At 55.4% G+C, this 18,466-nt stretch overlaps 7 non-coding genes across 7 annotated transcripts; all 7 read right to left on the reverse strand.

The window, feature by feature from the left end:
• Nucleotides 1–31: 31 nt before the first annotated feature.
• On the reverse strand, nucleotides 32–224 carry LOC148806402 (U2 spliceosomal RNA). Its single transcript, XR_016089561.1, has one exon. It is a non-coding gene; the product is annotated as a U2 spliceosomal RNA (small nuclear RNA).
• Nucleotides 225–6,603: 6,379 nt separating this feature from the next.
• Nucleotides 6,604–6,794, reverse strand: LOC148806403 (U2 spliceosomal RNA). Its single transcript, XR_016089548.1, has one exon. It is a non-coding gene; the product is annotated as a U2 spliceosomal RNA (small nuclear RNA).
• Nucleotides 6,795–7,583: 789 nt separating this feature from the next.
• On the reverse strand, nucleotides 7,584–7,776 carry LOC148806404 (U2 spliceosomal RNA). The gene has a single exon (XR_016089565.1). It is a non-coding gene; the product is annotated as a U2 spliceosomal RNA (small nuclear RNA).
• Nucleotides 7,777–13,846: 6,070 nt separating this feature from the next.
• Nucleotides 13,847–14,037, reverse strand: LOC148806405 (U2 spliceosomal RNA). The gene has a single exon (XR_016089556.1). It is a non-coding gene; the product is annotated as a U2 spliceosomal RNA (small nuclear RNA).
• A 785-nt stretch (nucleotides 14,038–14,822) lies between these two features.
• On the reverse strand, nucleotides 14,823–15,013 carry LOC148806406 (U2 spliceosomal RNA). The gene has a single exon (XR_016089567.1). It is a non-coding gene; the product is annotated as a U2 spliceosomal RNA (small nuclear RNA).
• A 790-nt stretch (nucleotides 15,014–15,803) lies between these two features.
• On the reverse strand, nucleotides 15,804–15,994 carry LOC148806407 (U2 spliceosomal RNA). The gene has a single exon (XR_016089578.1). It is a non-coding gene; the product is annotated as a U2 spliceosomal RNA (small nuclear RNA).
• A 785-nt stretch (nucleotides 15,995–16,779) lies between these two features.
• Nucleotides 16,780–16,970, reverse strand: LOC148806408 (U2 spliceosomal RNA). Its single transcript, XR_016089574.1, has one exon. It is a non-coding gene; the product is annotated as a U2 spliceosomal RNA (small nuclear RNA).
• Nucleotides 16,971–18,466: the final 1,496 nt, after the last annotated feature.

The following is an 18,466-nucleotide window of genomic DNA, read 5'->3' on the forward strand; positions in this document are numbered from 1 at the left end:
TAGCTACGTCTGTCTTTTCACCGCTGAGAGAAGGTAGTGCACCGTTCCCGGAGGCGCTGCAATACCGGGCCGATGCGTGGAGAGGACGGAGCAAGCTCCTGATCCAGCTCCCTGTTCCAAAAATCCGTTTAATATGTGGTCCCCCGATGGGGGACGTATCAGATATTAAACTGATAAGAACAGATTTTTTTTTTTATGTTTTTATTACAAAAATAACAAACTACAACACACCAAGGTAAGACAACAACAACATTTCCACCATTCAAACAAAAAGAACAAATCAGCCCCCCCTTGGAATAATAGCAACACCCCATATGATATTACACTCCACAGTCAAAATCAAAAATCAGAAAGCCAAAAAGTATAAATAAGACAATATTCATATTAGTTCAAACAGAAAACCTCCAAAACACAGTCACCGAAAATATTTACACAAATTCCTTACATAACCATAATCCCGCCCAGTATGCAAAATTAATCCCTCCTCCATCCCCAACATTCCCATTATTATTATAAAACCAAGAAATACAGAAACAAAACCATACACAGAAAAACAATTCAACACCCCAAAGAAATTAACCCCTTCCACCTTTCTTTTGCCGCTGCAAAACCCCACCGCAGGATGTCCCACCGGACACGTCTGCTGACATCGTTTTTGACTTTACAAAATACCGACACGGCTGTAACACTACCGCCGTGCTCCACCAGTTCCTTCCTAGCTGCCCATATATAAAACTTAACTAAACTTAGTATAAACCATAACAAAAATTCTGTATTCCATTTCCTCGCTCCCTTTATCCCTCGAATCACCACCCGGCTCGTTAAAACAAAATCAAGGGCGACTTTCTGCAAGAGCTCCTCGCAGTGACCCCACACCCTTTGGGCGAAAACACAACCCCAGAATACATGTAGTAGGGTCTCCACCTCAGAACAGTCGGGACGCGGGCACTTGTCCTGCCTGGACAATCCATGCCTGTGGAGCGTGTCCCTCACGGGCAACCTGTTCCAGAGCAACCGCCAGTTGAGGTCCTTGAGTCTGTGTTCTAGACCCACCGGCTGGATCTGCCTCCACTCCTCCTCCGACACCCCCACGACCGCAGGTTCCCCCTTCTCCATAATAACCCTATACATTTGCCTATGATCCGTTGAACCCAAGCCCTTCCTGAACTCCGGATGTTTCTGGAGCCACACCACAGCATGCCTATAATGCCAAGGCAGCTTTTGGGCCTTCGGCGTTGTGTTCGTCCACACTACCAGGTGTTTCATCGTAGCTGCGAACCACAAACGAATAAAACAAACACAGAGGTGATCCGGGTCTTCGTATAGGGTTTTACACAGATTTGCAATGAAAATAGTGTCTAACTTCAACGGGAAGTCCGGAACAGCCCTACCACCCCCCTCCACTGGCCTGCACATGTCTGCCCTCCTTATATACTCATGCGTTCCACTCCAAACGAAGTGGAAGACCGCCCTCACCAGGTCTCGGCGGAGCCGAGCAGGCAGGGGGAACACGCAGGCCAAGTGAAGCAGCAGTGGCAGTACGTCCACCTTCAAAACTAGCACTTTCCCCGTGTATGTCAGCGACCTATTCAACCACAGGCCCATCTTTTGCTTAACCTTCCCCATCCTCAGGTCCCAATTGATCCTGGCCGAGTCCTGCGTATGGTAGAGAACTCCCAGAATCTTCACCGGCCCCGTCACCAAGGTAAGACCACCCGCCACATCTTGTCGTTCTTTCCACTTGCCAAAATATTTAACAGTACATTTTGACGTGTTCAAAAAAGCACCTGTCCCTCTGGTCTGACTCTCTACTATCTGTAGTACTTGTGAAAGGCTGCTGTCAGTGGTAAGAAACAACGAAATATCGTCCGCATAGGCAGCTATTTTTGCCTGTGCTCCCCCACTCCCCGGGACCACCACCCCTTCCACCCGGGGATCACCTCGAATCAGATGTAGAAAGGGTTCTATGTAGAGCACGTACAATAAGGGAGACAGAGGGCATCCTTGCCTCACCCCGCACCTGACTGGAATACCCATGCCTAGCTTACCATTAATGCATACCCTTGAGATGACATTGTTATACAAAACCTTGATCCATCTAATGAAGCCTTCGTCCAACCCCACTCTTTTCATCACCTCCCAAAGGAAAGTGTGATGTACCCGATCGAAAGCCTTGTTCTGATCAAGGTTCACAAGCATCATCTCAAGGTTCCTGTCTTCCACCCATTCTATCACGTCTCTGATCAACTGCAGGTTCCACTTTACGTTTCTGCCCTCCACACTGCAGGTTTGATCCCTACTCACCAGATCCGGCATCACCTTCCTCAGCCGTCTCCCCAATACTCTGGCCAAGATCTTATAATCGGTGCAGAGTAATTGGATCGGCCTCCAGTTCTCCAGATCTTCTTTATCCCCTTTCTTATAAACCAGCGACATGATACCAGTCCTCATCGTTCTTCCTAACTCACCCTCCTTCAGGACTTCATTATAGACCTCCAACAGCCCCGGTAGTAACCTGTCCCGGAAGGTGACATAAAAATCTGTAGGAAGCCCGTCAATCCCAGGGGTAGTACCTTTTCGCAGGCCACCAATGGCTTCTCCTATCTCCGTCAGTGTTAGATCCCCACACACACCTTCCACACCAACCGTCTTCCTGTCGAAACCCACCAACCACTCATCCCACAAGCTCGCATCCACTGGTTTCTCTGAAAATAAAAACCTGTAAAAATTAGTTGCACACCTCACCATGCCTTCTATATCTCTGACAATGGACCCATCTTCTCTCCTCAGACCCTCAAAGAGAGTCTTCTTCTGTCTGGCTCGGACCGAGCCGAAGAACTGAGCTGAGCACTTCTCCTCGCCCTCCATCAGGGTGCCCTTAAGCCTAAACAAAAAATCCTTCGCTCGCTCTAACCAAAGTTCTTTCAGCCTGAGCTTGAGCTCTGAAACTTTTGCCATATCCAAAGCACCGCCCTGGTTGGAAGCCACATACAGATCTTCAAGTTCCTGCTGCAATCTCTCAAGCTCTCTTCTCTCTGCTACTTTCTTTTGGCAACAGTAGGAAATAGAAGCTTTGGAGATAGCCCTTTTACAGGCCTCCCACCAAAGAACCGCTGTCGGGTACCTCCCCCTCTGTAACTGGAAGCGTTCCAAAAGCGCAACTATCATGCTCTGATAATCGGCTTCCAATAACACTTTCGTGTTCAGCTTCCAGTAATTTGATTTAGGGTCCATACCATCTGGTATCAGATCAACCGACAGCAACAGATGATCTGAAAACCAAACCGGGGTAACCTGTGCCGCCTGTGTCAACCCACGCAGGGTGGTGAAGATATAATCCAGTCTTCTAAAAACACCCCTTCCGTTACTCCATGTGTGCATTCTCCCTCTCTGACTAAGATCTTTATGACCGTCCTTTAAATGAAACCGTGATATTAATTCCTTAAAACTACCCACACTCGCACCACTCACGTCACACACATCCATATTAAAATCCCCTCCCATCACCACCACCCTATTAGTAAACAGATGTGGCTCAAGATCTCTTAAAAACGCCGCCTGGAGCCGCCTTTCGGCAGGCCCGTAGACAGCTATCAGACGGACCTGCAGTCCGTCCCATACACCATCTACGACCATAAGCCTTCCCGGGACTATGATATTGACATCGTTAGCCGTGAAATTCGGGGTTCCACAAAGGATCCCAATTCCAGACGAGTGCACTCCCCCTACGCTCCACCAAGACTCCCCTTTAACCCAATCTCTCTTAAAGGTGGCAATATCACCTCTCGTGCCTAAATGTACCTCCTGCAGGAAACAAAAGCCGAATTGGCGCGCTTCTAAATATTTAAAGACGCCAATCCGCTTAACATGATTTTTAAGCCCTCTGGCGTTAACCGTACATACTGTGCGACTCATGTTGGATCAAAAGGAGTCCGCAGCTGTAACCCGTCTCCCAAACTAAAGTCACTTTGTATTCCGATAGGGCTAAGGACATTCTCCATCCCACTTGGAACCTGCGGGGACCCCTCCCCCAGGGATGATGGACTTACCCCAGGATCATCGGAGGTCAGAAGGTGGGTACCGCCGTCTTTCCCGGACTGTTCTGAGGTCTCCGAAACAGAATCTTCCTGTTCCACCACTACGTCCCCTTGGCCCGGGGGTATGGGGTCATCGAGCGTACTAACCGCGGCTGAGGCTTCCAAGGGGTCAGCCTCCTTACCCCGCTCTTCACCCCCCTCCCTCTGTTCCCCTTCCTCCCCACCCCCCCCTTCCCTGCCCCCTTCCCCTTCCCCTTCCCCCTCTACACCCTCCTCCACCCCTTCCTCCTTCCTACCCCCTTTCTTACCCTCCCCCCTCGCCCTCTTTACAGCAATCGCCTTTTTACGTCTCGGCCTTCTCTGTCCACTCTCTCCATCTTCTACCTTCTGGACCTCGACGTCGCTGGTTTCCGAGTCCTCCTCGGAATCTAGGACCTGGAAACGATTGGTCACCGTCTCAAACAAGCACTCGGCAGACCTCATTCTTCTCTTTTCAGCCGCCGACTTCCTCTTTGTGGCCCTGCTCGGCTGGATGGACCACTCCGGCGACCCCGATTCTGCCTCCTCCACCTGTTCGGCCCATGATGAGGTCCCCGGACGCGCCTCTTCAGGTACCTCGGTCGCCGTTGCTGGCTCCTCTGGTCTATCGCCTCTGTCCTCTCTTACGTCTGCACAAGGCCTCTGGGTGGTCGCAGCCTTCTGCGGTGGTCTGGTCTCGTCTCCCCTCGAGCCCTCCGCCGAGGTCCGCACCACATCAGCAAAACTCCGGCTCTTCCTCGGACAGACCCTGTAAACATGGCCTTCTGCCCCACATAGGTCACATGTCAAAACCTTGGTGCAATCCTTTGTGTCATGAGTTGTGGCCTTACACTTTCGACACACACCACCGGGACAGTTCATAGCCACATGTCCTCTCTGAAAACATTTCTTACATGTCACAGGTTGGCCCGGGTAAAAGAGGTAACCCCTATTAGGCCCTATTGAAAAATAAGCCGGGGGGTGAACCACACCCTCGCCCTCAGACGGCTTAGGTCTCAGCCTCACCGTATAGCGCCTCTTACCAGTCCACACTCTGAGGACGTCTAAATCTTTCTGGCCTTCTCCCTGGACATCCACGAACCTGGATAAAAAGGTAATTATGTCCCTTTCTGGTACCCGGTGGTTAAACAAATGAATTGTCAAAGTCCTGAGTTCCCTGGCGAACAACGGCTCTATCAGGAACTCATTAAGTGGAGCCACCTCCTTTCCCTCGCACACTCTCTCCCAAGCCTTCTCACAAAGTTCGTCGCTCGCGAGAGACAGGTCGTAAATCCCTCGAACCGGGAAGTCTTGCAAACAATCGATGTCCTTCAACTCGATCCCCAAAGCCTTCATCAGGACCACTCGTTCAAACCGCTCACGGTTCATCCAGTCCTTCTTCCTCTCCGCATCCTTCACCACAAAGCGCACTGTGCACCGCATCAGCCCCTCACGGGACAGAGGGTGCACAGCCGCCGGACCGCGGGCCCGCTCACCACCGCCGACCGCCGTCATCTTGGAGGCCCCACTTCGCCCCCTGGGCTCAACCCAGGGCGACTACCCGTGGTGACCTTTGGTGGACGTCTGCTCCGGTCTTCTGGTGGTAAGGATCCGCCCGTCTGGTCTGGTCTGGTTCCGCCGTTCGTCGTCTTCTCCTTCTCCTCCTCGCCTTCGTCGTCTTCACCTTTTGACAAGTCCTCGGACCGCGGTCATGCCACGTATCGTCGGAACTTGGCCAAAAGGCCGAGAAGCGATGCCCGACGCCGGCCTTGGGCGGGCGCGCGGGCGTCCGGCTGGCGCGCAGCGGCGCAGGCCGACGCCTCTGGAGCCCGGTCCGCACGCGGCTGCCGGCCGCCCGGACTCCGCTCTCCCCCTCTCTTGCCTGCCTGCTTGCTCGCCTGCCTGCCCGCCAGTCCCGGGCGGGGGCCCTGCTCTTTGATCTCCTGTCAACGGCCCGACAACGACCGCAGCCGCGGGGGGCGCCAGCCGGCCGGCCTCCTTAGCTTAGGCCCCTCCCACCAGCAGCAGCCGTGCCGAGTGAGCTGCAAGCGAAAGCGGACCGTCGGCACCTGCGGGCAGAGGCAAGGGGCAGCGCTCTCTCGGGAGGGACGGGGACACACACACACCTGCCTGCCTGCCGAAAAAAAGAAAGAAAAGGTGTATATACTAAGTTTTTTGGAGGGAAAACGGCCGGCTGTCGAAAGGGGCCCGCCTGCAAGGACGGGGACACACACACACACACACACACACACACACACACACACACACACACACACACACACACACAAGCCACGCCTGCCTCCCTGGAAAAAGGAGGAAAAAACTAAGTTTTTTGGAGGGAAAACGCACGGGAGCCGAAAAGGGGGCCGGCCTGCTTGCCGAGAGAGTCGAGGCGCGGGAAAGTGCACGGAGGGAGCACGGGAACGGGGAGGGGGAGAGAGAGAGACACAGAGACACACAGATGGACGAGAGACGAGACCGGAGAGGAAGGAGCTCCGGTCCACCTCGCTTGCTTGCTAGCTACGTCTGTCTTTTCACCGCTGAGAGAAGGTAGTGCACCGTTCCCGGAGGCGCTGCAATACCGGGCCGATGCGTGGAGAGGACGGAGCAAGCTCCTGATCCAGCTCCCTGTTCCAAAAATCCGTTTAATATGTGGTCCCCCGATGGGGGACGTATCAGATATTAAACTGATAAGAACAGATACTACACTTGATCTTAGCCAAAAGGCCGAGAAGCGATGCCCGACGCCGGCCTTGGGCGGGCGCGCGGGCGTCCGGCTGGCGCGCAGCGGCGCAGGCCGACGCCTCTGGAGCCCGGTCCGCACGCGGCTGCCGGCCGCCCGGACTCCGCTCTCCCCCTCTCTTGCCTGCCTGCTTGCTCGCCTGCCTGCCCGCCAGTCCCGGGCGGGGGCCCTGCTCTTTGATCTCCTGTCAACGGCCCGACAACGACCGCAGCCGCGGGGGGCGCCAGCCGGCCGGCCTCCTTAGCTTAGGCCCCTCCCACCAGCAGCAGCCGTGCCGAGTGAGCTGCAAGCGAAAGCGGACCGTCGGCACCTGCGGGCAGAGGCAAGGGGCAGCGCTCTCTCGGGAGGGACGGGGACACACACACACCTGCCTGCCTGCCGAAAAAAAGAAAGAAAAGGTGTATATACTAAGTTTTTTGGAGGGAAAACGGCCGGCTGTCGAAAGGGGCCCGCCTGCAAGGACGGGGACACACACACACACACACACACACACACACACACACACACACACACACACACACACAAGCCACGCCTGCCTCCCTGGAAAAAGGAGGAAAAAACTAAGTTTTTTGGAGGGAAAACGCACGGGAGCCGAAAAGGGGGCCGGCCTGCTTGCCGAGAGAGTCGAGGCGCGGGAAAGTGCACGGAGGGAGCACGGGAACGGGGAGGGGGAGAGAGAGAGACACAGAGACACACAGATGGACGAGAGACGAGACCGGAGAGGAAGGAGCTCCGGTCCACCTCGCTTGCTTGCTAGCTACGTCTGTCTTTTCACCGCTGAGAGAAGGTAGTGCACCGTTCCCGGAGGCGCTGCAATACCGGGCCGATGCGTGGAGAGGACGGAGCAAGCTCCTGATCCAGCTCCCTGTTCCAAAAATCCGTTTAATATGTGGTCCCCCGATGGGGGACGTATCAGATATTAAACTGATAAGAACAGATTTTTTTTTTTTTTTTTATTACGAAAGTACAAAAAACAACAGAACAATGTACAGAACAAAATCAAGACCCCAACAGAAATAAACCCTTCCATCTCTCCTTGGCTGCAGCGAAACCCCACCTTGTAATGTCCCATTTCACCCTTCTTGTTATGTCAAACACAACTTTCCAAATAATAGAATTTGCGGTAACCTCCCTCCCATGTTCAACAAGCTCTTTTCGAGAAGCCCAAATTTGAAACTTAACTAAACTAATCACTAACAAAAGCAAAAAATTACAATTCCATTTTCTCGGCTTCGACACCCCCTTCATGACTGCCGTGCTTGTTGGCTTGAAGGTATCTAGAACCCGGGCCCCCAACCATTCACACCGTCCCCACACCTCCTGTGCAAACCGGCACTCCCAAAAAACATGCAGGACTGTTTCTGTTTCTGTACAGCTGGAGCGAGGACACTTGTCTTGTCTGGTCAGGCCATGGCTGTGCAGGATCTCCCTCACTGGCAGGCGATTCCAGACGACCATCCAGTTAAGATCTTTGAGCCTGTTATCGAGGCCTGCGGGCTGGATTTGTCTCCATGCTTCCTCGGTAACCCCGACCACTACCGAATTCCCCTTCTCCGTCGCCAACCTGTGAAGGGCCTTGTGATCTAACAACATTTGTCCCTCCCTGGCCTCTGGATGTTTCCTAATCCATTTGACTGCATGCGCGTAGTGTGCGGGCAGTCGCTCTGCCTTAGGTGTTGTGTTAGACCATGGTACTAAATGTCTAATTGATGCCGCGAACCAGAGCCTCATGAAATGTACACAAGGATGGTCCGGGTCACTACACAGTGTTTTACACAGTCCTGCCACAAAGAGGGCATCCAGCTTAGCTGGCAGGTTGGGAACTGCCCTTCCGCCCTCTGCTATAGGCCTATACATATCCACGCGAGCGACATATTCATATCTCCCGCCCCATATGAAGCGGAAGACAGCTCGCACCAAGTCCTGCCGAAGGCGAACTGGTAGTGGGAATACCCCTGCCAGGTGAAGTAACAGGGGTAACACGTCCACCTTAATGACCAGGACCTTTCCTGTATAGGAAAGAGACCTGGTCTGCCACAATCCTAATTTCTGATTCACCTTCGACAGTTTGTTCTCCCAATTGGCCGTAGCCGAGTCACCCGTGTGGAAATGAACCCCCAGAATCTTTAAGGGACCCGTTTCTATAGGGAGGTCGCCGACTACATCTCGCCTGTCCTTCCAGTTCCCAAAGTATTTCACCGCGCACTTGGTCCTGTTTAAATAGGACCCCGTGCCGGCGGCCAGTTCTTCCAGGATCTGTAATACTCTGTATAAACTCCTGTCCGTGGTCAAGAACAGTGAGATGTCGTCGGCGTAGGCTGCGACCTTCACTTGTTCGCCCTTGCTGCCTGGGACTGTTACTCCCTCAATGAGGGGATCTGTGCGGATGGCGTGTAAGAGGGGCTCGGTGTACAAGACGTACAACAGGGGAGACAGGGGGCACCCCTGCCTCACTCCGCGGCCGACCGGTACCCCGGGGCCCAGATTCCCATTCACGCGCACCCTCGTTACAACGCCGTTATACAGGATCTGAATCCACCTCACAAACCCCTCACTCACTCCCAGACTCCTCAGCACTTCCCATAGGAAGGCGTGGTGGACCCTGTCGAAAGCCTTACTTTGGTCGAGGCTTACCAGCATAAATTCCAGCCCTCGGTCCTCTACCCAGGCTATCGTGTCCCTGACGAGGTGGAGATTCCACGATATTCTTCGGCCGGCAACACTGGACGTTTGGTCTCTACAGACCAGATCTGGCATAACCTTCCTCAGCCTCATGCCCAGTGCTCTGGCGAGGATCTTATAATCGGTACAGAGCAACTGGATCGGCCTCCAGTTTTCCAGATCCGCCTTGTCACCTTTCTTATGGATTAGGGACAGCACCCCGGTCTTCATTGTGGTCCCTAGTTCTCCAACCTGCAAAATTTCCTCGTAAACAACCATGAGCATAGGCCATAACTGATCCCAAAACACAACAAAGAAGTCTATGGGCAAACCATCAATGCCAGGGGCGGTTCCCCTTCGTAAGCCGGCCATAGCCTCCTTCAGTTCTTGGGCCGTCAGAACCCCGTCCAGACCTTGAGCAAACTTGGCTCTTCCCTCAATGCCCTTCAACCAGACCTTCCATCGGCTCGAGTCCACTGATGTCTCCGCGAACAAAGACCTGTAGAAGTCGGAAGCGCACTCCACCATTTCAGGTACGTCTGAGGTCACCGAACCATCGGCCCGGCGCAACGCTTCGAAACAGGTCTTAGACTGTCGCGCGCGAACCGAGCCGAAGAAGCGGGATGAGCACTTTTCATCGGCCTCCATAAGTTCACCCTTCAGTCTGAACAGGAAGTCTTTGGCCCGTGCAGCCCAGATTTCTTGAAGACTGTGCTTGATTTCTGCAGCCCTCTTTGCATTAAAGGTGCCGCCCCTGTTGAAGGCCACGTACAGGCCTTCTAGTTCTTTTTGTAGCACTTCTAAGGCCTCTCTACCCTTAGACTTCTTCTGTCGGCTATAGCTCATGGAAGCCCGAGCTATGGCCTTTTTACAGGCCTCCCACCAGTGCACGGCCGACGGGAAACTCCACCTGTTCCTTTGGAAACGCTCCAAGACACTCCCTATCCGGGCACGATATTCGGCCTCGGACAGGATTTGGGTATTAAGTTTCCAATTACTTGGTCTGAAGCGGGAGCCGCCAAGAGACACGGTAACCGATAACACCAGATGGTCTGAATACCAAACAGGAACCACCTGCCTCGACCGTGTCACCCCCTTTAGGGTGGTGAATATGTAATCGAGTCGCCTGAAGGAGTCCCGCCCATTGCTCCAAGTGTACGCCTTGGAGGCCGGCCCCGCTCCTTCGAAACAGTCCTGCAGTTTGAAGTCCTTAATTAAACCTTTCAGCCCACGCACACCCGGTCCTCGCACATCACTCGCGTCAACATTAAAATCCCCCCCTATTATTACCTGCCTGTTGGTAAATAAAAGCGGCTCGAGATCTTTAATAAAGCCCGCCTGTAATCGTCTTTCTGTGGGCCCATATACTGCTATAAGCCTAAGTTTTATTCCCTCCCACACCCCATCTACCGCCAGAATCCGACCAGGAACCACCGAGTCGACCTCGCTTGCTCTGAAGTTTGGGGTGCCGCAGAGTATCCCCACTCCTGAGGAGTGCACGCCCCCCACGCTCCACCAGGAGTCGCCATCTGACCAGTCCTTCTGGAAGTCCAAGACGTCTTTCCTTGAACTCAGGTGGGCCTCCTGCACAAAATAAAAGCTACAACAACGTTCGGACAGGTCTTTAAAAACGCTGGTTCTTTTGATTTTATTTTTCAGACCCCTGGCATTTACGGTGCAGAGTGTGCACTCCATGCAGGTCGGGGAGGATGTTTTACCAACTCCGGGCCAGTCGGGTAACCTGGGAATTTTGCCGTCTTGAGTCGATCTACTGTGGGAACCTCATCAGGTCTGGACTTCCCAAAGGGCTATCCCCCACCGACATCACGAAGTGCGGGGGTGTCGCTGGGGAGTCAAGGCCGAGGAGGAGGTCCGTGTCGGAGCGGGCTACCCCGCCGCATGGCAGGGACCCGCTTTCCTCTGAACTGCTCGACTCGTCGTGTTCTTGCCCTCCGACTTCGCCAATCGCCGCAACCCCGACCGCTGGGTCTAGAGGTTGCGCGACCAGAACAGGGGCTTCACCAGCCCCACCTTCTTCTTCCCCTCCTTTTTCTTCCCTGTCTGCTTCTTCCTCCATCTGAGACTCTTCCTGTTCCTCTTCTTCTTCCTCTCCTTCGCTGCTTGATTCTCCAGTGTCCTCGTTTATCTCCTCACTTTCGCTTTCTGACTCCTCCTCTGCTTCTCCGTTCACTCCTAGAGCTTCCCCTCCCTCAGGTTCCCGATCTGGCTGGATCTCGTCTTCGCCCTCCATAGCGGCCTCGTACTCATCTTCGGAAGGTACGTTCATTTCCCCCTCAGAAGATTGGGAAATTTCCTTGGTCCGTTTCTCGTCCCTCCCTGCGCCGTCCTCATCTGAAACCTCCAGGTGTCTTCTCTTCTTCTTCTTTTTCCTTCCCACAGTAGTCCAGTCATTGTCCGGAGAACCCTCTGCTGGAATTGTCCTCACCTCCTCTGCCGGATCCTGTGCTCCGGGCATCAGCCCGGGGATTGACTCCCGCCTTGATGCTGTATCCAGCGCGCTCCGTCTGTCGTCCCGGTGAGTACTTGGTTCTCCAGGCTGTGCGGATTTGCCGGACACCACCGACGCAAAGCTGCGGGTTTTGACGGGGCATGCCCTGTACAAGTGCCCCGGCTCTCCGCACAAGTTACACAGCTGCTGGAAGCTGCAAGCAGTAGCCACGTGTCCCGTGCGACCACACCGTCTGCAGACCTCAGTACTGCATTCCGCCGCAAGATGCCCCTCTTGTCCGCACCTTCGACACGTCTGCGGCTGACCGGAATACATGAGGTAACCCCTGTTAGGTCCGATGGTGAAGTTGGCTGGGGGGTACAACACACCTCCTGGTGTTGTTGGGCTTTGCCGCAACCTCACCAGGTACCTCCTCTTAAAGGTCCAGATCCTCTCTTCGTCCACCACCTTCTGGCCGCCTCCCTGGACGTCAACAAATCTGCGGAGGAAGGTAACAATATCGGGCTCCGGTACGTGAGGATTATACATGTGAACGATCAAGGAACGTAATTCTCGTGCGAATAGGGGTTCGATGTAAAACTTTGCCAATGGTTCTTCATCCTTCTTCCTTTCAGCCTCATTCCACATCCTAGAGCATTCTTCATCAGAGGTAAGCGTCACATCAAAGGTAAACTTAGACTGGAAATCTTGGACTCCTAGAATGTTTTTCCACTCAACTTGAAGTGCCTGAAACAAGATCTTCCTTTCAAAGTGCCCTCTGTTCATCCATTCAACATGCTCTTCCGCACTCTTCAAAACAAAGCGCACCGTGCGGCTCATCTGCCCCTCACGGGACAGAGGCCGCCCGGCCGCCGAGTAAGAAGGCAACTCACCCGGAGTCACCGTTGTCGCCATCCGGAAGTCCCACCTTCGCCCCCTGAGCGCAACCCAGAGCGGCTCCGGTGGAGCCTCAGATCTTCCTGGATGCTGCTGTCTTCAACGGGATTCCTCTTCTCGCCGCCTCCTTCTGGGAAAGGTTGTTCTTCCGGTAAGGTTTTCCGCCCTCTTCTTCCTCCGCCTTTCTCGTCTTTTGGGAAGCCCTCTGACCGCGGTCAAGCCACGTATCAGACGATCTTGGCCAAAAGGCCGAGAAGCGATGCCCGACGCCGGCCTTGGGCGGGCGCGCGGGCGTCCGGCTGGCGCGCAGCGGCGCAGGCCGACGCCTCTGGAGCCCGGTCCGCACGCGGCTGCCGGCCGCCCGGACTCCGCTCTCCCCCTCTCTTGCCTGCCTGCTTGCTCGCCTGCCTGCCCGCCAGTCCCGGGCGGGGGCCCTGCTCTTTGATCTCCTGTCAACGGCCCGACAACGACCGCAGCCGCGGGGGGCGCCAGCCGGCCGGCCTCCTTAGCTTAGGCCCCTCCCACCAGCAGCAGCCGTGCCGAGTGAGCTGCAAGCGAAAGCGGACCGTCGGCACCTGCGGGCAGAGGCAAGGGGCAGCGCTCTCTCGGGAGGGACGGGGACACACACACACCTGCCTGCCTGCCGAAAAAAAGAAAGAAAAGGTGTATATACTAAGTTTTTTGGAGGGAAAACGGCCGGCTGTCGAAAGGGGCCCGCCTGCAAGGACGGGGACACACACACACACACACACACACACACACACACACACACACACACACAGCCACGCCTGCCTCCCTGGAAAAAGGAGGAAAAAACTAAGTTTTTTGGAGGGAAAACGCACGGGAGCCGAAAAGGGGGCCGGCCTGCTTGCCGAGAGAGTCGAGGCGCGGGAAAGTGCACGGAGGGAGCACGGGAACGGGGAGGGGGAGAGAGAGAGACACAGAGACACACAGATGGACGAGAGACGAGACCGGAGAGGAAGGAGCTCCGGTCCACCTCGCTTGCTTGCTAGCTACGTCTGTCTTTTCACCGCTGAGAGAAGGTAGTGCACCGTTCCCGGAGGCGCTGCAATACCGGGCCGATGCGTGGAGAGGACGGAGCAAGCTCCTGATCCAGCTCCCTGTTCCAAAAATCCGTTTAATATGTGGTCCCCCGATGGGGGACGTATCAGATATTAAACTGATAAGAACAGATACTACACTTGATCTTAGCCAAAAGGCCGAGAAGCGATGCCCGACGCCGGCCTTGGGCGGGCGCGCGGGCGTCCGGCTGGCGCGCAGCGGCGCAGGCCGACGCCTCTGGAGCCCGGTCCGCACGCGGCTGCCGGCCGCCCGGACTCCGCTCTCCCCCTCTCTTGCCTGCCTGCTTGCTCGCCTGCCTGCCCGCCAGTCCCGGGCGGGGGCCCTGCTCTTTGATCTCCTGTCAACGGCCCGACAACGACCGCAGCCGCGGGGGGCGCCAGCCGGCCGGCCTCCTTAGCTTAGGCCCCTCCCACCAGCAGCAGCCGTGCCGAGTGAGCTGCAAGCGAAAGCGGACCGTCGGCACCTGCGGGCAGAGGCAAGGGGCAGCGCTCTCTCGGGAGGGACGGGGACACACACACACCTGCCTGCCTGCCGAAAAAAAGAAAGAAAAGGTGTATATACTAAGTTTTTTGGAGGGAAAACGGCCGGCTGTCGAAAGGGGCCCGCCTGCAAGGACGGGGACACACACACACACACACACACACACACACACACACACACACACACACACACAAGCCACGCCTGCCTCCCTGGAAAAAGGAGGAAAAAACTAAGTTTTTTGGAGGGAAAACGCACGGGAGCCGAAAAGGGGGCCGGCCTGCTTGCCGAGAGAGTCGAGGCGCGGGAAAGTGCACGGAGGGAGCACGGGAACGGGGAGGGGGAGAGAGAGAGACACAGAGACACACAGATGGACGAGAGACGAGACCGGAGAGGAAGGAGCTCCGGTCCACCTCGCTTGCTTGCTAGCTACGTCTGTCTTTTCACCGCTGAGAGAAGGTAGTGCACCGTTCCCGGAGGCGCTGCAATACCGGGCCGATGCGTGGAGAGGACGGAGCAAGCTCCTGATCCAGCTCCCTGTTCCAAAAATCCGTTTAATATGTGGTCCCCCGATGGGGGACGTATCAGATATTAAACTGATAAGAACAGATACTACACTTGATCTTAGCCAAAAGGCCGAGAAGCGATGCCCGACGCCGGCCTTGGGCGGGCGCGCGGGCGTCCGGCTGGCGCGCAGCGGCGCAGGCCGACGCCTCTGGAGCCCGGTCCGCACGCGGCTGCCGGCCGCCCGACTCCGCTCTCCCCCTCTCTTGCCTGCCTGCTTGCTCGCCTGCCTGCCCGCCAGTCCCGGGCGGGGGCCCTGCTCTTTGATCTCCTGTCAACGGCCCGACAACGACCGCAGCCGCGGGGGGCGCCAGCCGGCCGGCCTCCTTAGCTTAGGCCCCTCCCACCAGCAGCAGCCGTGCCGAGTGAGCTGCAAGCGAAAGCGGACCGTCGGCACCTGCGGGCAGAGGCAAGGGGCAGCGCTCTCTCGGGAGGGACGGGGACACACACACACCTGCCTGCCTGCCGAAAAAAAGAAAGAAAAGGTGTATATACTAAGTTTTTTGGAGGGAAAACGGCCGGCTGTCGAAAGGGGCCCGCCTGCAAGGACGGGGACACACACACACACACACACACACACACACACACACACACACACACACACACACACACAAGCCACGCCTGCCTCCCTGGAAAAAGGAGGAAAAAACTAAGTTTTTTGGAGGGAAAACGCACGGGAGCCGAAAAGGGGGCCGGCCTGCTTGCCGAGAGAGTCGAGGCGCGGGAAAGTGCACGGAGGGAGCACGGGAACGGGGAGGGGGAGAGAGAGAGACACAGAGACACACAGATGGACGAGAGACGAGACCGGAGAGGAAGGAGCTCCGGTCCACCTCGCTTGCTTGCTAGCTACGTCTGTCTTTTCACCGCTGAGAGAAGGTAGTGCACCGTTCCCGGAGGCGCTGCAATACCGGGCCGATGCGTGGAGAGGACGGAGCAAGCTCCTGATCCAGCTCCCTGTTCCAAAAATCCGTTTAATATGTGGTCCCCCGATGGGGGACGTATCAGATATTAAACTGATAAGAACAGATACTACACTTGATCTTAGCCAAAAGGCCGAGAAGCGATGCCCGACGCCGGCCTTGGGCGGGCGCGCGGGCGTCCGGCTGGCGCGCAGCGGCGCAGGCCGACGCCTCTGGAGCCCGGTCCGCACGCGGCTGCCGGCCGCCCGGACTCCGCTCTCCCCCTCTCTTGCCTGCCTGCTTGCTCGCCTGCCTGCCCGCCAGTCCCGGGCGGGGGCCCTGCTCTTTGATCTCCTGTCAACGGCCCGACAACGACCGCAGCCGCGGGGGGCGCCAGCCGGCCGGCCTCCTTAGCTTAGGCCCCTCCCACCAGCAGCAGCCGTGCCGAGTGAGCTGCAAGCGAAAGCGGACCGTCGGCACCTGCGGGCAGAGGCAAGGGGCAGCGCTCTCTCGGGAGGGACGGGGACACACACACACCTGCCTGCCTGCCGAAAAAAAGAAAGAAAAGGTGTATATACTAAGTTTTTTGGAGGGAAAACGGCCGGCTGTCGAAAGGGGCCCGCCTGCAAGGACGGGGACACACACACACACACACACACACACACACACACACACACACACACACACACAAGCCACGCCTGCCTCCCTGGAAAAAGGAGGAAAAAACTAAGTTTTTTGGAGGGAAAACGCACGGGAGCCGAAAAGGGGGCCGGCCTGCTTGCCGAGAGAGTCGAGGCGCGGGAAAGTGCACGGAGGGAGCACGGGAACGGGGAGGGGGAGAGAGAGAGACACAGAGACACACAGATGGACGAGAGACGAGACCGGAGAGGAAGGAGCTCCGGTCCACCTCGCTTGCTTGCTAGCTACGTCTGTCTTTTCACCGCTGAGAGAAGGTAGTGCACCGTTCCCGGAGGCGCTGCAATACCGGGCCGATGCGTGGAGAGGACGGAGCAAGCTCCTGATCCAGCTCCCTGTTCCAAAAATCCGTTTAATATGTGGTCCCCCGATGGGGGACGTATCAGATATTAAACTGATAAGAACAGATTTTTTTTTATGTTTTTATTACAAAAATAACAAACTACAACACACCAAGGTAAGACAACAACAACATTTCCACCATTCAAACAAAAAGAACAAATCAGCCCCCCCTTGGAACAATAGCAACACCCCATATGATATTACACTCCACAGTCAAGATCAAAAATCAGAAAGCCACAAAGTATAAATAAGACAATATTCATATGAGTTCAAACAGAAAACCTCCAAAACACAGTCACCGAAAATATTTACACAAATTCCTTACATTACCATAATCCCGCCCAGTATGCAAAATTAATCCCTCCTCCATCCCCAACATTTCCATTATTATTATAAAACCAAGAAATACAGAAACAAAACCATACACAGAAAACCAATTCAACACCCCAAAGAAATTAACCCCTTCCACCTTTCTTTTGCCGCTGCAAAACCCCACCGCAGGATGTCCCACCGGACACGTCTGCTGACATCGTTTTTGACTTTACGTAATACCGACACGGCTGTAACACTACCGCCGTGCTCCACCAGCTCCTTCCTAGCTGCCCATATATAAAACTTAACTAAACTTAGTATAAACCATAACAAAAATTCTGTATTCCATTTCCTCGCTCCCTTTATTCCTCGAATCACCACCCGGCTCGTTAAAACAAAATCAAGGGCGACTTTCTGCAAGAGCTCCTCGCAGTGACCCCACACCCTTTGGGCGAAAACACAACCCCAGAATACATGTAGTAGGGTCTCCACCTCAGAACAGTCGGGATGCGGGCACCTGTCCTGCCTGGACAATCCGTGCCTGTGGAGCGTGTCCCTCACGGGCAACCTGTTCCAGAGCAACCGCCAGTTGAGGTCCTTGAGTCTGTGTTCTAGACCCACCGGCTGGATCTGCCTCCACTCCTCCTCCGACACCCCCACGACCGCAGGTTCCCCCTTCTCCATAATAACCCTATACATTCGCCTATGATCCGTTGAACCCAAGCCCTTCCTGAACTCCGGATGTTTCTGGAGCCACACCACAGCATGCCTATAATGCCAAGGCAGCTTTTGTGCCTTCGGCGTTGTGTTCGTCCACACTACCAGGTGTTTCATCGTAGCTGCGAACCACAAACGAATAAAACAAACACAGAGGTGATCCGGGTCTTCGTATAGGGTTTTACACAGATTTGCAATGAAAATAGTGTCTAACTTCAACGGGAAGTCCGGAACAGCCCTACCACCCCCCTCCACTGGCCTGCACATGTCCACCCTCCTTATATACTCATGCGTTCCACTCCAAACGAAGTGGAAGACCGCCCTCACCAGGTCTCGGCGGAGCCGAGCAGGCAGGGGGAACACGCAGGCCAAGTGAAGCAGCAGTGGCAGTACGTCCACCTTTAAAACTAGCACTTTCCCCGTGTATGTCAGCGACCTATTCAACCACAGGCCCATCTTTTGCTTAACCTTCCCCATCCTCAGGTCCCAATTGATCCTGGCCGAGTCCTGTGTATGGTAGAGAACTCCCAGAATCTTCACCGGCCCCGTCACCAAGGTAAGACCACCCGCC

Source organism: Atractosteus spatula, unplaced genomic scaffold (genome assembly GCF_055471065.1).
Source record: "Atractosteus spatula isolate fAtrSpa1 unplaced genomic scaffold, fAtrSpa1.hap1 Scaffold_5, whole genome shotgun sequence".
In the NCBI taxonomy this organism is placed as follows: domain Eukaryota; kingdom Metazoa; phylum Chordata; class Actinopteri; order Semionotiformes; family Lepisosteidae; genus Atractosteus; species Atractosteus spatula.